General features: G+C 42.0%; 1 pseudogene; it reads right to left on the reverse strand.

Annotated features, from left to right (window-relative positions):
• Window positions 1–16,136: 16,136 nt before the first annotated feature.
• Window positions 16,137–17,004, reverse strand: LOC133563782 (uncharacterized; annotated as a pseudogene).
• Window positions 17,005–17,359: the final 355 nt, after the last annotated feature.

Below are 17,359 nucleotides of genomic sequence, written 5' to 3' on the forward strand. Positions count from 1 at the left end.
TGCATAATACACTGTACTTTGTGTGTGGTCCAATCCAACCGTGTTCGCTTAACCGCTCTGTTCCATAGTGAAGCTTCACCGCCATCTTTCGGGAATGTAAACAATGAAACACCGGCTGTGTTTGTGTTGCTAAAGCCAGCCGCAATACACCGCTTCCCACCTACAGCTTTCTTCTTTGACGTCTCCATTATTCATTGAACAAATTGCAAAAGATTCAGCAACACCGATGTCCAGAATACTGTGGAATTATGCGATGAAAAGAGACGACTTATAGCTGTGAACGGTGCTGGGACAAAATGTCCTCTACAATCCGTGACGTCAAGCGCACGTGTCATCATACCACGATGTTTTAGCATGATACTTCCACGCGAAATTTAAAATTGCAATTTAGTCAACTAAACCGGCCTCAATACACCGCTTCACACCTGCGGCTTTCTTCTTTGACGTCTCCATTATTCATTGAACAAATTGCAAAAGATTCAGCAACACAGATGTCCAGAATACTGTCGAATTATGCAATTAAAACAGACGACTTATAGCTGTGAACGATGCTGGAACAAAATGTCCTCTACAATCTGTGACGTCAAGCGCACACGTCATCATACCGCGACATTTTAACATGATACTTCCGCGCGAGATTTAAAATTGCAATTTAGTAAACTAGACCGGCCTCAATACACCGCTTCACACCTGCGGCTTTCTTCTTTGACGTCTCCATTATTCATTGAACAAATTGCAAAAGATTCAGCAACACAGATGTCCATAATACTGTGGAATTATGTGATGAAAACAGACGACTTGTAGCTGTGAACGGTGCTGGAACAAAATGTCCTCTACAATGCGTGACGTCAAGCGCACGCGTCATCATACCACGACGTTTTTAGCATGATACTTCCGTGCGAAATTTAAAATTGCAATTTAGTAAACTAAACCGGCCCCAATACACCGCTTCTCACCTACAGCTTTCTTCTTTGACGTCTCCATTATTCATTGAACTAATTGCAAAAGATTCAGCAACACAGTCTCCAGAATACTGTGGAATTATGCGATGAAAACAGACGACTTATAGCTGGGAACGGTGCTGGAACAAAATGTCCTCTACAATGCGTGTCGTCACGCGCACGCGTCATCATACCGCGACGTTTTAGCAGGATACTTCCGCGCGAAATTTAAAATTGCAATTTAGTCAACTAAACCGGCCCCAAACACCGCTTCTCACCTACAGCTTTCTTCTTTGACGTCTCCATTATTCATTGAACAAATTGCAAAAGATTCAGCAACACAGAAGTCCAGAATACTGTGGAATTATGCGATGAAAACAGGAGACTTATAGCTGTGAACGGTGCTGGAACGAAATGTCCTCTACAATGCGTGACGTCACGCGCACGTGTCATCATAACGTGACGTTTTAGCAGGATACTTCAGCGCGAAATTTAAAACTGAAATTTAGTAAACTAAAAAGGCCGTATTGTCATGTGTTGCAATGTTAATATTTCATCATTGATATATAAACTATCAGACTGCGTGGTCGCTAGTAGTGGCTTTCAGTAGGCCTTTAAGAAGGCAGATGGAGAGAAAGTGCTGCGAAAGTGTCTTTTTTCCCCCCCAACGAGTAACAGGATAGGATTTTAGTTCAGTTGAGCTCCAAAACATACATCTCCCTCTCTAATGGCGGCCTGTTTATCGAGCGTGCACGCTGGATATTTGCTGCTTGTCTGTCTGAATCATTGCTGCATACAAGCCAAGCATGCTCTCCATATTCATGTGCTTTTTTTTTTTGCCTGAAGGCATGGGTGTCTACTAAAAATAGCCGAGTGCGAGGAAGGGTCTCACAGTGTGTTTCCTTGCATGGAGGAGAGGCCTGGCTCTGTGACGGCTGGCGCACATTTCCAGCTTTGAGGAGGGCATGCTTCATTTTAGGAGGGGGGAATAATCGCAGAAGGGGAAAGAAGTGAAAATGTATATCCCGTTAATTGAGTTCGTACATCCTGCATGTGTGCAGCATTTCACCAGCATGCATTAAAAAAAGGGATGAAAAAAATGTGTTTAGAGTCATAAGATAGGAATTGAAATGTCTTATTTCCCCCTCCACCCAAATGTCTTCTCGTAAAAGTTTGAATACTGAGCTAACAGAAAATGACCAGCAGATGGCAGCACTAACCAAGCTTCATTTGTCTGCTTCCCCTAATACAGAGGTGGCTTCCATCCATCCATCCATTTTTCACCCGCTTATTCCCTTCGCGGTGACGGGTGGGGGGGGGGGGGGGGGGGGGGCGCTGGAGCCTATCTCAGCTACAATCGGGCGGAAGGCGGGGTACACCCTGGACAAGTCGCCACCCCATCGCAGGGTGAAGTTGTTTCCACATCACAGTTATGTTTGCCCCAGTAACATCCATCCTAACACAGATACGATTGTATATACGGCGGATACTGCAAATATCCAAAATAGTTTCTCTCGTTTTGATGAAATAACATTAGAAGGATTGCTACAACGTGTAAATGGAATAAAACAAACAACATGTTTACTTGACCCACTTCCTGGGAAACTTATCAAGGAGCTTTTTGTATTATTAGGTCCATCAGTGCTAAATATTATAAACTTATCACTTTCCTCGGGCACTGTTCCCGTTGCATTCAAAAAAGCGGTTATTCATCCTCTCCTTAAAAGACCTAACCTCGATCCAGACCTCATGGTAAACTACCGACCGGTGTCTCACCTTCCCTTTATTTCTAAAATCCTCGAAAAAATTGTTGCAGAGCAGCTAAATGAGCACTTAGCGTTTAACAATCTATGTGAAACCTTTCAATCCGGTTTCAGGGCAAATCACTCGACTGAGACAGCCCTCGCAAAACTGACTAATGATCTATTGCTAACGATGGACTCTGATGCGTCATCTATGTTGCTGCTCCTCGATCTTAGCGCTGCTTTCGATACCGTCGATCATAATATTTTATTAGAGCGTATCAAAATACGAATTGGTATTTCAGACTCAGCCCTGTCATGGTTTAACTCTTATCTTACTGATAGGATGCAGTGCGTCTCCTATAACAGTGTGACCTCGGACTATGTTAAGGTAACGTGTGGAGTTCCCCAGGGTTCGGTCCTTGGCCCTGTACTCTTCAGCATCTACATGCTGCCGCTAGGTGACGTCATACGCAAATACGGTATTAGCTTTCACTGTTATGCTGATGACACCCAACTTTACATGCCCCTAAAGCTGACCAACACGCCGGACTGTAGTCAGTTGGAAGCGTGTCTTAATGAAATTAAACAATGGATGTCCGCTAACTTTTTGCAACTTAATGCGAAAAAAACGGAAATGCTGATTATCGGTCCTGCTAGACACCGACCTCTATTTAATAATACAACTTTAACATTTGACAACCAAATAATAAAACAAGGTGACTCTGTAAAAAATCTGGGTATTATCTTCGACCCAACTCTCTCCTTTGAGTCACACATTAAAAGCGTTACTAAAACGGCCTTCTTTCATCTCCGTAATATCGCTAAAATTCGCTCCATTTTGTCCACTAAAGACGCCGAGATCATTATCCACGCGTTTGTTACGTCTCGTCTCGATTACTGTAACGTATTATTTTCGGGTCTCCCAATGTCTAGCATTAAAAGATTACAGTTGGTACAAAATGCGGCTGCTAGACTTTTGACAAGAACAAGAAAGTTTGATCATATTACGCCTGTACTGGCTCACCTGCACTGGCTTCCTGTGCACTTAAGATGTGACTTTAAGGTTTTACTACTTACGTATAAAATACTACACGGTCTAGCTCCAGCCTATCTTGCCGATTGTATTGTACCGTATGTCCCGGCAAGAAATCTGCGTTCAAAAGACTCCGGCTTATTAGTGATTCCTAGAGCTCAAAAAAAGTCTGCGGGCTATAGAGCGTTTTCCGTTCGGGCTCCAGTACTCTGGAATGCCCTCCCGGTAACAGTTCGAGATGCTACCTCAGTAGAAGCATTTAAGTCTCATCTTAAAACTCATCTGTATACTCTAGCCTTTAAATAGACCTCCTTTTTAGACCAGTTGATCTGCCGCTTCTTTTCTTTCTCCTATGTCCCCCCCTCCCTTGTGGAGGGGGTCCGGTCCGATGACCATGGATGAAGTACTGACTGTCCAGAGTCGAGACCCAGGATGGACCGCTCGTCGGGACCCAGGATGGACCGCTCGCCTGTATCGGTTGGGGACATCTCTACGCTGCTGATCCGCTTGAGATGGTTTCCTGTGGACGGGACTCTCACTGCTGTCTTGGAGCCACTATGGATTGAACTTTCACAGTATCATGTTAGACCCGCTCGACATCCATTGCTTTCGGTCCCCTAGAGGGGGGGGGGTTGCCCACATCTGAGGTCCTCTCCAAGGTTTCTCATAGTCAGCATTGTCGCTGGCGTCCCACTGAATGTGAATTCTCCCTGCCCACTGGGTGTGAGTTTTCCTTGCCCTTTTGGGGGTTCTTCCGAGGATGTTGTAGTCGTAATGATTTGTACAGTCCTTTGAGACATTTGTGATTTGGGGCTATATAAATAAACATTGATTGATTGATTGATTGATCCATCCATTTCCTACCGCTTGTCCCGTTCGGGGTCGCGGGGAGTGCTTGAGCCTATATCTGCTGCATCCGGGCGGGAGGCGGCGTATACCCTGGACAAGTCGCCGCCTCATCACAGGGCCAACACAGATAGACAGACAACATTCACACACTAGGGATCATTTAGTGTTGCCAATCAACACTGTATGATGTCTTTGGAGGTGGGAGGGGCCTGTCCTCAGGTGCATGTCTTTGGAGGTGAGAGGGGCCTGTCCTCAGGTGCATGTCTTTGGAGGTGGGAGGGGCCTATCCCCTGGTTCATGTCTTTGGAGGTGGGAGGGGCCTGTCCCCAGGTGCATGTCTTTGGGGGTGGGAGGAGCCGATCTCCAGGTGCATGTCTTTGGGGGTGGGAGGGGCCTATCCCCAGGTGCATGTCTTTGGAGGTCGGAGGGGCCGATCCCCAGGTGCATGTCTTTGGAGGTGGGAGGGGCCTATCCTCCGGTGCATGTCTTTGGAGGTGGGAGAGACGATCCCCAGGTGCATGTCTTTGGAGGTGGGAGGGGCCTATCCCCAGGTGCATGTCTTTGGAGGTGGGAGGAGCCGATCTCCAGGTGCATGTCTTTGGAGGTGGGAGGGGCCGATCCCCAGGTGCATGTCTTTGGAGGTGGGAGGAGCCGATCTCCAGGTGCATGTCTTTGGAGGTGGGAGGGGCCCATCCCCAGGTGCATGTCTTTGGAGGTGGGAGGGGCCGATCCCCAGGTGCATGTCTTTGGAGGTGGGAGGGGCCTATCCCCAGGTGCATGTCTTTGGAGGTGGACAAAAATTGAGCAGTTTTGCCACAAAACCCAGCAATATGGTTGGAGTAGAAAAGGTGAGGCCTATAATCCCAGGAACACCATCCCTACAGTCAAGCATGGTGATGGTAGTATTATGCTCTGGGCCTGTTTTGCTGCCAATGGAACTGGGGCTTTACAGACACTAAATGGGACAATGAAAAAGGAGGATTACTCCAAATTCTTCAGGACAAGATAAAATCATCAGCCTGGGTGATAACATTGTTTGGATGACAACATATGTTGCTCCAAAACCTGTATGGACCTTTCAGCATTAATGGTGCCTTCACAGATGTGTAAGTTACCCATGCCTTGGGCACTAATGCACCCTCATACCATCACACATGCTGGCTTTTGAACTTAGCGCCTAGAACAATCCAGATGGTTCTTTTCCTCTTTGGTCTGACGGACACGACAGTCACAGTTTCCCAAAACAATTTGAAATGTGGACTCTTCAGACCACAGAACACTTTTCCAACTTTGCATCAGTCCATCTTAGATGATCTCAGGCCCAGAGAATCCAGCGCCGTTTCTGGGTGTTGTTGATAAGTGGCTTTGGCTTTGCATAGTAGAGTTTTATCTTGTACTTGCAGATAGAGTGACAAACTGTAGTTACCGACAGTTTTTTTCTGAAGTGTTCCTGAACCCATGTGGTGATATCCTATACACACTGATGGCTCTTTTTGATGCTGTACCGCCTGAGGGATGGATGGTCACGGCCATTCAATGTTACGTGCAGGGATTTCTCCAGATTCTCTGAACTTTTTGATGATATTACGGACTGTAGATGGTGAAATCCCTAAATTCCTTGCAATAGCCTGTTGAGAAATGTTGTTCTTAAACAATTTGCTCAGGTATTTGTTGACAAAGTGGTGACCCTCGCCCCGTCCTTGTTTGGGAATTACTTAGCATTTCCTGGAAGCTGGTTTTATACCCAATCATGGCACCCACCTGTTCCCGATTAGCCTGTTCACCTGTAGGATGTCCCTAATAAGTGTTTGATGAGCATTTCTCAGTCTTTTTTGTCACTTGTGCCAACTTTTTTGAAAGACGTTGCAGGCGTCAAATTCCAAATGAGCTACTATTTGCAAATAATAACAAAGTTTACCAGTGTGAACATGAAACATCTTGTCTTTACAGTCTATTCAAATGAATATAAGTTGAAAATGATGTGTTGCATTCTCTTTTTATTTAACATTTACACAACGTGAGTGTGGAGTTAAAAACTCAGCAGCGTCAGTAATCCATGCCCTACATCAGGGGTGTCCAAAGTGCGGCCCGGGGGCCATTTGCAGACTACGGGTAAATTTTTACCGGCCCTAAACACGTTCTAAAAATACAATAAAAATTAAAAAAAAAAACAGAAAAAGTGGTATAAAAGAGAAAACTGGTAAAATGTGACAAGAAAATGTTGCAATGTTTACTCTAATAACACAAAGCTGCCATGCAGGCTGTTATTTTCTTTAAAAAAATAATAATTAATCAAAATCAATTAAATATTCCACTTTGAGATATTTTTGAGGGAACATGTTGCATATTTTGTGTTTGCCATATATAAAACAAAGTTGTTGTTTTTTTTAAAGAAGGACCTAATAAGAACAAACAAAGAACATAAACAACAACAAAAGTTATAATTGACAGATGGATCCGAACGTGATCTCAAGACGATTGTGTTTAAAGTAAACAGAAAAAAAAAAAAAAGTTTTTATTTTTAATGAGTAGGTCCCTTTTTGATCCCCCAATAATTTTAGTGCGATTTTTTTTTGTGTCATTGCTAAAAAAAAATCATAACAAATTGAAAGCAATGGTGTTATGTGTTGACATTTTTAAGGCTCCAATTATTCTATAATCTCAAGTATTCTACTTTAAAATTCTATTGGGAGAAACTATTGCATATTTTGTGGGGTTTTTTTCCATAACAAAACAGTGTTTTCTTTGACAAAGGGCATACAACTTAAATCTTTAAAAACGTTATATTGACAGATAGACCTAATGTTAATCTAGAGATTCAAACCTTGAACAACAATCATACAAAATAATAACACATTTGAAATATTTTTTGGACCAAAATCCTGTGGGGTCCCTGGGATCAAGCCTGAGTGGAAGCTTAAATGTATATTATACACATATTTTGGTATTGTTTTTTGAAATAAAAACATATCAAAATGGCCCCCACTTGCTTTGATTTTTCAGTGTGCGGCCCTCAGTGGAAAAAGTTTGGACACCCCTGCCCTACATGGCCAATGTCATGGAAAACTACAATTCACAGAATGCCAAGGTAAAACGGCTTTTAAAATGACTGATTGAAGGCACCTGAAAAGGAAGCAGGCTCAGTTTAGCCTCATTTACCAAACAAGCTACATGCAGCCGCAACCGCAAGATCTACTCAGCAAGTCTCTCCAAACACACCAATGGTTGGTGAATACGCTTCTTCATTTAATGACCATTGAAATGCTTTCTTTGATAAGCTTAACTTGTACCTGCAAGCTTGTTAAATGTGACTACTGAACTATCCTAGTTTGTTTGTTTGAACTGCTGGCTTCAAGTTGAATTACTGCATTACACTCTGAGCATTGATTGCATGCTGTGTTTGAACTGTTTCAAGCACACGTAAAATTTAAAGCTTAAGTTAAAATGTCAAATGGTTTAACCTTAAGTTAAAATAGCAAATGGTTATAGTTAAAATGTTTAAAGTCAAAGCTTTTGGTTTAAAGTTAAAAGCACATCAGATTCATGCAAAGTTAAAGGATAAAGTCATGTTTAAAGGCCTACTGAAATGAGGTGTTTTTATTTAAACGGGGATAGCAGCTCCATTCTATGTGTCATACTTGATCATTTCGCGATATTGTCATATTTTTGCTGAAAGGATTTAGTAGAGAACATCCACGATAAATTTCGCAACTTTTGGTGGCTAATAAAAAAGCCTTGCCTGTACCGGAAGTAGCAGACGATGTGCGCGTGACGTCACTGGTTGTGGAGCTCTTCACATCTGAACATTGTTTACAATCATGGCCACCAGCAGCCGGAGCGATTCGGACCGAGAAAGCGACGATTTCCCCATTAATTTGAGTGAGGGTGAAAGATTCGTGGATGAGGAAAATGAGAGTGAAGGACTACAAAATCAAAAAAACTACAGTTGGAGCGATTCAGATGTTATTAGACAAATTTACTAGGATAATTCCGGAAAATCCTTTATCTGCTTATTGTGTTACTAGTGTTTTAGTGAGATTATATTGTCGTACCTGTACAACCTGTCAACCACGCACCTTTCTTCAGCACCAGTCGACGGGTAGTGGCGATGCCCATCTCTGCCCTTCGCAAGGGACCATCTTCGAAACATGGTCTTTCGAAAAGATCGCTGCATAATGCACTGTACTTTGTGTGTGTGGTCCAATCCAACCGTGTTCGCTTGACATCTCTGTTCCATAGTAAAGCTTCACCATCATCTTTCGGGAATGTAAACAATGAAACACCGGCTGTGTTTGTGTTGCTGATGGTGGCCGCAATACACCGCTTTCCACCTTCAGCTTTCTTCTTTGACGTCTCCATTATTCATTGAACAAATTGCAAAAGATTTAGCAACACAGATTTCCATTATACTGTGGAATTATGCGATGGAAACAGATGACTTACAGCTGGGAACGGTGAAGGAACAAGATGTCCTCTACAACGTTTGACGTCACGCGCACACGTCATCATACCGCGACGTTTCAGCAGGATATTTCGGCACAAAATTTAAAATTGCAATTTAGTAAACTAAAAAGGCCGCATTGACATGTGTTGCAATGTTAATATTTCATCATTGATATATAAACTATCAGACTGCGTGGTCGCTAGTAGTGGCTTTCAGTAGGCCTTTAAGCTTAAGTTAAAATAGAACATGGTTAAAGTTAAAAGGTTTAAAGCCAAAGCTTTTGGTTTAAAGTTAAAAGTACAACAGATTAATGCAAAGTTAAAGGATAAAGTCATGTTTAACTCTTGCTAAAAGTTAAAACGTTGTATAGAAAGTTTAAAACATTATTCAGAGGTTTAAAAGCATTTGCAAAACATTATGAAAATAGTTCACATCTCTGTTTCTGTGGTTTTAAAAGTTTACAACTGGCTGATGATTTTGAAATGAAACCAACAATGCTTCAAGTTGGAAAATAAAAAGTTGACCAATCGGAAATCGTGAGCTGTCCGTGGCCCCAACTCCGGGCCTGGCTCCAGGGGGGGGACCCCGGTGACCCGCGTCCGGGCGAGGGAAATCAGAGTCATTAAAAATGTATGAAAAAAGGAAGAAAATGAGGGGGAAAAAATATATTTTTTGTTTTATTATAGTTTCTTTGGGAGGACAAACATGACACAAACCTCCCTAATTGTTATGAAGCACACTGTTTATATTAAACATGCTTCACTGATTCGACTATTTGGCGAGCGCCGTTTTGTCCTACTAATTTTGGGGGTCCTTGAATGCACCGTGGTTTGTTTACATTAGAGGTGTCCAAACTTTTTCCACTGAGGGCCACACATGGAAAAATTAAAGTATGCAGGGGCCATTTTGATATTTTTCATTTTCTAACCATAACAAAACATGTGGATTTTTAAAATGTATTTTAGCTTTAAGGGTCCAGGGGACCATTAAGGGTCTCAGTTATTATAATGTTAAAAATAAGTCAAATTTGTATTATTATTTTTAACACCTACAGTAAATCTCTATATCAATATTTAAAAAAAGAAAAAAAAAGGTTTAATGGCATTTCTGTCAAAAACAACTTTGTTTTTCTTAGTAAAACTCAAATATGCAGTTTTAGTAATTAGAGCCCTAAAAGATCAATAATGCAGGACACCATTGATTTTAATTATTTTATACTTTTGAGTAATTACAGTAAAAAGATAAATAAAATACCACTAAGTATATTTGGGATCCAAAAGGTGCCCCACTCAGAAGGTGATACATTTTTATTCGGGTTTTTTTACGTCACAAGATCAACTTCAGATATATCTGTCAATTTTACATTTTATCTATTATTTTGTTTGTTTTATGCTCTTTTGTCAAAGAAAACTTTGTTTTTATATGGCAACTGCACAATATATGCAATATTCACCACTTCAATAATTTTGAAATCGCATAAAGGTAAGAAGATTAAGAGCTATTCAGTAGGATTTAAGGTCCAAGCTATTGAATATGCTAAAAAGAACAGTAAGCAGCTATGTTTTATTAATATACCGTAGCTGCGTGTGTCAAATATGAGTCATTTAAATGACTCCCGCCTCCTGGTGGTAGAGGGCGCTAGTGATCCTTCTTGCGACTACTCGGATGCAGAAAAAGTGACAACAAGCAGCAAGAGTGAGCAGCGATCGTTTATTTTTTCCTCTCGCTTGCACTTTTAACATGGAGGATTACATATCTAAAAATAAAACAGTTTTCTAAACTGGACTTTCAATCGAAGCAGGAGGTAATAAAGGAAGATTTCCATCGAGACAGAGAAACTTTTAAAACTGAAGAAAGATAAGGAAGACCTCTATAAACAAGTTATCGATGCTTTTGATCAGAAGGAGCTGCGCATGGACTTCATTTATAAGTAAAGGTAAGACCATAATAACTTTTTTTTTTTAATGTGCTTTTCATGAGGGTATCCTTACATCACACTCAAATTTATAAATGCAGGCATAAATTTACCGCATGCCTTTGGTAAGCGCCGGAGTGAGAAGAGGTTTTAAATAATTAGCGCCCCGGCGGCAATTCAAGGAAATATGCGGTGCAGAAAACATAGCAATGGTTTTTGAATCATGACATGGATTTGGAATTACCCTATTTTTTGGCCTATGAGGTTATTTTCCTTACTTCTATCTATTCTAACATATTTGAAATTAATCAAGCAAAAGAAAATAAAAATAAAAACTGAGACATAACAAAGATGTTGGAAACTATTACGTGGCGGGTACTTGACACACTGATGTATACAGGAAGTGTCTCAAAGTGCACGCCAGCCCGCATTAATGTGGCAAAGATGCAGGTCACTTCCTTCAAGAAAAAAAAAAAAAAACAGCGTCTGTTGTGCCTCGGGCTGTAAGTACTCTTGATTCTTTGAAAGCGGACATGGAAAGTCAGTGAGATCTGTCAGATAGCAGGAAATAAAGCGCTAATTGTGTGGGTGTGTCCTGGCCGGGAAGGACCGCCCACTACTTTATTTCTGATACATGCAGCAGCAGGACGATATCACATCGGACCCCATGGACAGCTGTATCGTGTGGAGCATCATCCCAACGGTTTACCCTGTATATGAATAATAGCATGATCAATAATCAATGTTTATTTATATAGCCCTAAATCACAAGTGTCTCAAAGGGCTGCACAAGCCACAGGGACATCCTCAGTTCAGATCCCAAATAATGACAAGGAATAACTCACAACTCAGTTGGATGTTGATGTGAATGACTACGAGAAACCTTGGAGAGGACCACTAATGTGGGTGACTCCCCCCCCCCCCCCTCACACACACTAAGTCCCTAGGGGAGACCGGATGCAATGGGTCTAACATAATAGTGAGAGTCCAGTCCGTAGTGGATCTAACATAATAGTGTGAGAGTCCAGTCCATAGTGGATCTAACATAATAGTGAGAGTCCAGTCCATAGTGGATCTAACATAATAGTGAGAGTCCAGTCCATAGTGGATCTAACATAATAGTGACAATCCAGTCTATAGTGGACATAACATAATAGTGACAATCCAGTCTATAGTGGATCTAACATAATAGTGAAAGTCCAGTCCATAGTGGATCTAACATAATAGTGACAGTCCAGTTCATAGTGGATCTAACATAGTAGTGTGAGAGTCCAGTCCATAGTGGATCTAACATGATAGTGAGAGTCCAGTCCATAGTGGATCTAACATAATAGTGACAATCCAGTCCATAGTGGATCCAACATAATAGTGAGAGTCCAGTCCATAGTGGATCTAACATAATAGTAAGAGTCCTGTCCATACTGGATCTAACATAATGGTGACAATCCAGTCCATAGTGGATCTAACATAATAGTGAGAGTCCAGTCCATAGTGGATCTAACATAATAGTGAGAGTCCAGTCCATAGTGGATCTAACATAATAGTGAGAGTCCAGTCCATAGTGGATCTAACGTAATACTGAGAGTCCAGTCCATAGTGGGTCCAACATTATAGTGAGAATCCAGTCCATAGTGGATCTAACTTAATAGTGAGAGTCCAGTCCATAGTGAGGCCAGCAGGAGACCATCCCAAGTAAAGATTTGGATGATAACTCAGTAACACATCTTGTAGTAACATTAACTGAGTGATTGAATATATAAAATAACACGTTAGACTCCTAGTTACCACAGAAAATAACGGTGTTACAGTAACACGTTCGTCCCAACGCTGGTTTTGATTGTCGGTCACAACCCGACTGTTCAGTTTGTCTGAGGAGATGTTTGGCCTCCAACTGAGTGGACAAACAGAACAGTCCCGCAGCGATGCCTTCAATTGCGTGGGACAATAAGGACCCGGGTGAGTGATGACTCTCCACAGGCTTATAGAGAAGTTAAAACAAAGGGGTGCTGCCTTCATGCCAGCACAGATCTGCGTGAACATGAGCGCCCCCTCCCTGGTGGAAGCTCACCTGGCGACTAACAAGGCCCGCTGACATCTCGGCTCTCTGGCCTTTCCAAGTCGCTGCATGACGCTCACACTTCCAGCTGTGGAAAATATGCTCTACTAAACACTCCCAGGAGGGAACAAATAACATAGAATTCAACAACTACATCATATTCCACCATGGCAAATTACGCTCATTGTTGAATAATATAGAAACAGTAGCTGCATTTTTTTTTTTTTTGCCATGTAGCTACATAATGGAGATATATTATTTTTTTTATATATATCACTTTTCATGCACAGCCAAGTTGCAACAGCATGTGCTTTACATCAGTTATAAAGAAGAAAACACACACACAAGGCAAGGCAACTTTTTTTACAAACTCTGTTTCCATATGAGTTTGGAAATTGTGTTAGATGTAAATATAAACGGAATACAATGATTTGCAAATCATTTTCAACCCATATTCAGTTGAATATGCTACAAAGACAACATATTTGATGTTCAAACTCATAAACTTTTTTTTTTTTTTTTGCAAATAATCATTAACTTAGAATTTCATGGCTGCAACACGTGCCAAAGTAGTTGGGAAAGGGCATGTTCACCACTGTGTTACATCACATTTTCTTTTAACAACACTCAATAAACTTTTGGGAACTGAGGAAACTAATTGTTAAAGCTTTGAAAGTGGAATTCTTTCCCATTCCTGTTTTATGTAGAGCTTCAGTCGTTCAACAGTCCGGGGTCTCCGCTGTCATATTTTACGCTTCATAATGAGCCACACATTTTCAATAAGAGACAGGTCTGGACTGCAGGCGGGCCAGGAAAGTACCCGCACTCTTTTACTACGAAGCCACGCTATTGTAACACATGCTGAATGTGGCTTGGCATTGTCTAGCTGAAATAAGCAGGGGCGTCCATGATAACATTGCTTGGATGACAACATATGTTGTTCCAAAAGCTGTATGGACCTTTCAGCATTAATGGTGCCTTCACAGATGTGTAAGTTACCCATGTCTTGAGCACTAATGCACCCCCATACCATCACACATGAGGTACTGGCTGTCCAGAGTCGGGACTCAGGATGGACTGCTCGCCTGTGTATCGGTTGGAGACATCTCTACGATGCTGATCCGACTCCGCTTGGGATGGTTTCTTGTGGACGGGACTCTCACTGCTGTCTTGGATCCACTTTGAATTGAACTTTCACAGTATCATGTTAGACCCGCTTGACATCCATTGCTTTCGGTCCCTCAGGGGGAGAGGGTTGCCCACATTTGTGGTCCTCTCCAAGGTTCTCATAGTCATCATTGTCACCGACGTCCCACTGGGTGTGAGTTTTCCTTGCCCTTATGTGGGTTGTTCCGAGGATGTCGTAGTCGTAGTGGTTTGCGCAGTCCTTTGAGACATTTGTGATTTAGGGCTATATAAATAAACATTGATTGATTGATTGACAGATGCTGGCTTTTGAACTTTGCGCCTATAACAATCCGGATAGTTATTTTCCTCTTTGTTCCGAAGGACACCACGTCCACAGTTTCCAAATATAATTTGAAATGTGGACTCATCAGACCACAGAACACTTTTCCACTCTGCATCAGTCCATCTAAGATGATCTCGGGCCCAGAGATGCCGGCGGCGTTTCTTGGTGTTGTTGATGAATGGGTTTTGCTTTGCATAGTATAGTTTTAACTTGTACTTACAGATGTAGCGACAAACCGTAATTACTGACATTGGTTTTACCAAGTGTCCCTGAGCCTATGTGGTGATATCCTTTACACACTGTCGGTTTTTGATGCAGTACCGCCTGATGGATCAAAGGTCCGTAATATCATCGCTTGCGTGCAGTGATTTCTCCAGATTCTCTAAACATTTTGATGATTTTACGGAGCGTAGATGGTAATATCCCTAAATTCCTTGCAATAGCTCGTTGAGAAATGTTGTTCTAAAACTGTTCGACAATTTAATTACAAAGTGGTGACCCTCACCCCATCTTTGTTTCGGAATGACTTATAATTTCATGGAAGCTGCTTTTATACCCAATCATGGCACCCACCTGTTCCCAATTAGCCTGCACACCTGTGGGATGTTCCAAATAAGTGTTTGATGAGCATTCCTCAACTTTATCAGTATTTATTGCCACCTTTCCCAACTTCTTTGTCAGGTGTTGCTGGCATCAAATTATAAAGTTAATGATTATTTGCACCCACAAAAAAAGGTTATCAGTTTGAACATCAAATATGTTGTCTTTGTAGCATATTCAACTGAATATTGGTTGAAAATGATTTGCAAATCATTGTATGTGACAGGTTTGTGTCATGGGGTCTTCAGGACCGAAGGATCACAGCAGGAGTTCAAGTTGACAATTCTTTTTAATCTTTTTCCACACAATATTTCTTCTTTTGTTTGTTCCCAAAATGATTTTCTTTTAATTTTTAATTTTCACAACAGTTCATCTTCTTCGTTCACTCCCCAAGTCTTTTCAGTCTTAGTTCGTTCACTCACAAAGTTTTTAACTCGCTCAGTCCTCCCACAACCCTTCTGGCGTCCTCAGCACCTCCTGGGTCCTTCTGGCTTTTCAGCCCCGCCCTGCAGTCACCAACGCTGCTAAATAGAGACAGGTGATTAGATCAATCAATCAATCAATCAATGTTTACTTATATAGCCCTAAATCACTAGTGTCTCAAAGGGCTGCACAAACCACTACGACATCCTCGGTAGGCCCACATAAGGGCAAGGAAAACTCACACCCAGTGGGACATCGGTGACAATAATGACCCAGTGGGACGTCGGTGACAATGATGACTATGAGAACATGATACTGTGATACTGATGATACTGATGACTATGAGAACATATGAGAACATGATACTGTGAAAGATCAATCCATAATGGATCCAACACAGTCGCGAGAGTCCAGTCCAAAGCGGATCCAACACAGCAGCGAGAGTCCCGTTCACAGCGGAGCCAGCAGGAAACCATCCCAAGCGGAGGCTGATCAGCAGCGCAGAGATGTCCCCAGCCGATACACAGGCGAGCAGTACATGGCCACCGGATCGGACCGGACTCCCTCCACAAAGGAGAGTGGGACATAGAAGAAAAAGAAAAGAAACGGCAGATCAACTGGTCTAAAAAGGGAGTCTATTTAAAGGCTAGAGTATACAAATGAGTTTTAAGGTGAGACTTAAATGCTTCTACTGAGGTGGCATCTCGAACTGTTACCGGGAGGGCATTCCAGAGGAGCCCGAAATGAAAAAGCTCTACAGCCCGCAGACTTTTTTTGGGCTTTGGGGATCACTAATAAGCCGGAGTCCTTTGAACGCAGATTTCTTGCCGGGACATATGGTACAATACAATCGGCAAGATAGGATGGAGCTAGACCGTGTAGTATTTTATACGTAAGTAGTAAAACCTTAAAGTCACATCTTAAGTGCACAGGAAGCCAGTGCAGGTGAGCCAGTACAGGCGTAATGTGATCAAACTTTCTTGTTCTTGTCAAAAGTCTAGCAGCCGCATTTTGTACCAACTGTAATCTTTTAATGCTAGACATGGGGAGACCCGAAAATAATACGTTACAGTAGTCGAGGCGAGACGTAACAAACGCATGGATAATGATCTCAGCGTCTTTAGTGGACAGAATGGAGCGAATTTTAGCGATATTGCGGAGATGAAAGAAGGCTGTTTTAGTAACGCTTTTAATGTGTGACTCAAAGGAGAGAGTTGGGTCGAAGATAATACCCAGATTCTTTACCGTGTCGCCTTGTTTAATTGTTTGGTTGTCAAATGTTAGAGTTGTATTATTAAATAGAGTTCGGTGTCTAGCAGGACCGATAATCAGCATTTCCGTTTTTTTGGCGTTGAGTTGCAAAAAGTTAGCGGACATCCATTGTTTAATTTCATTAAGACACGCCTCCAGCTGACTACAATCCGGCGTGTTGGTCAGCTTTAGGGGCATGTAGAGTTGGCTGTCATCAGCATAACAGTGAAAGCTAACACCGTATTTGCGTATGATGTCACCTAGCGGCAGCATGTAGATGCTGAAGAGTGCAGGGCCAAGGACCGAACCCTGGGGAACTCCACACGTTACCTTAACGTAGTCCGAGGTCACATTGTTATGGGAGACACACTGCATCCTATCAGTAAGATAAGAGTTAAACCAAGACAGGGCTAAGTCTGACATACCAATTCGTGTTTTGATACGTTCTAATAAAATATTATGATCGACAGTATCGAAAGCAGCGCTAAGATCGAGGAGTAGCAACATAGATGACGCATCAGAATCCATCGTTAGCAATAGATCATTAGTCATTTTTGCGAGGGCTGTCTCCGTCGAGTGATTTGCCCTGAAACCGGATTGAAAGGTTTCACATAGATTGTTAGACGCTAAG

Source organism: Nerophis ophidion, linkage group LG12, assembly GCF_033978795.1.
Source record: "Nerophis ophidion isolate RoL-2023_Sa linkage group LG12, RoL_Noph_v1.0, whole genome shotgun sequence".
In the NCBI taxonomy this organism is placed as follows: Eukaryota; Metazoa; Chordata; class Actinopteri; order Syngnathiformes; family Syngnathidae; genus Nerophis; species Nerophis ophidion.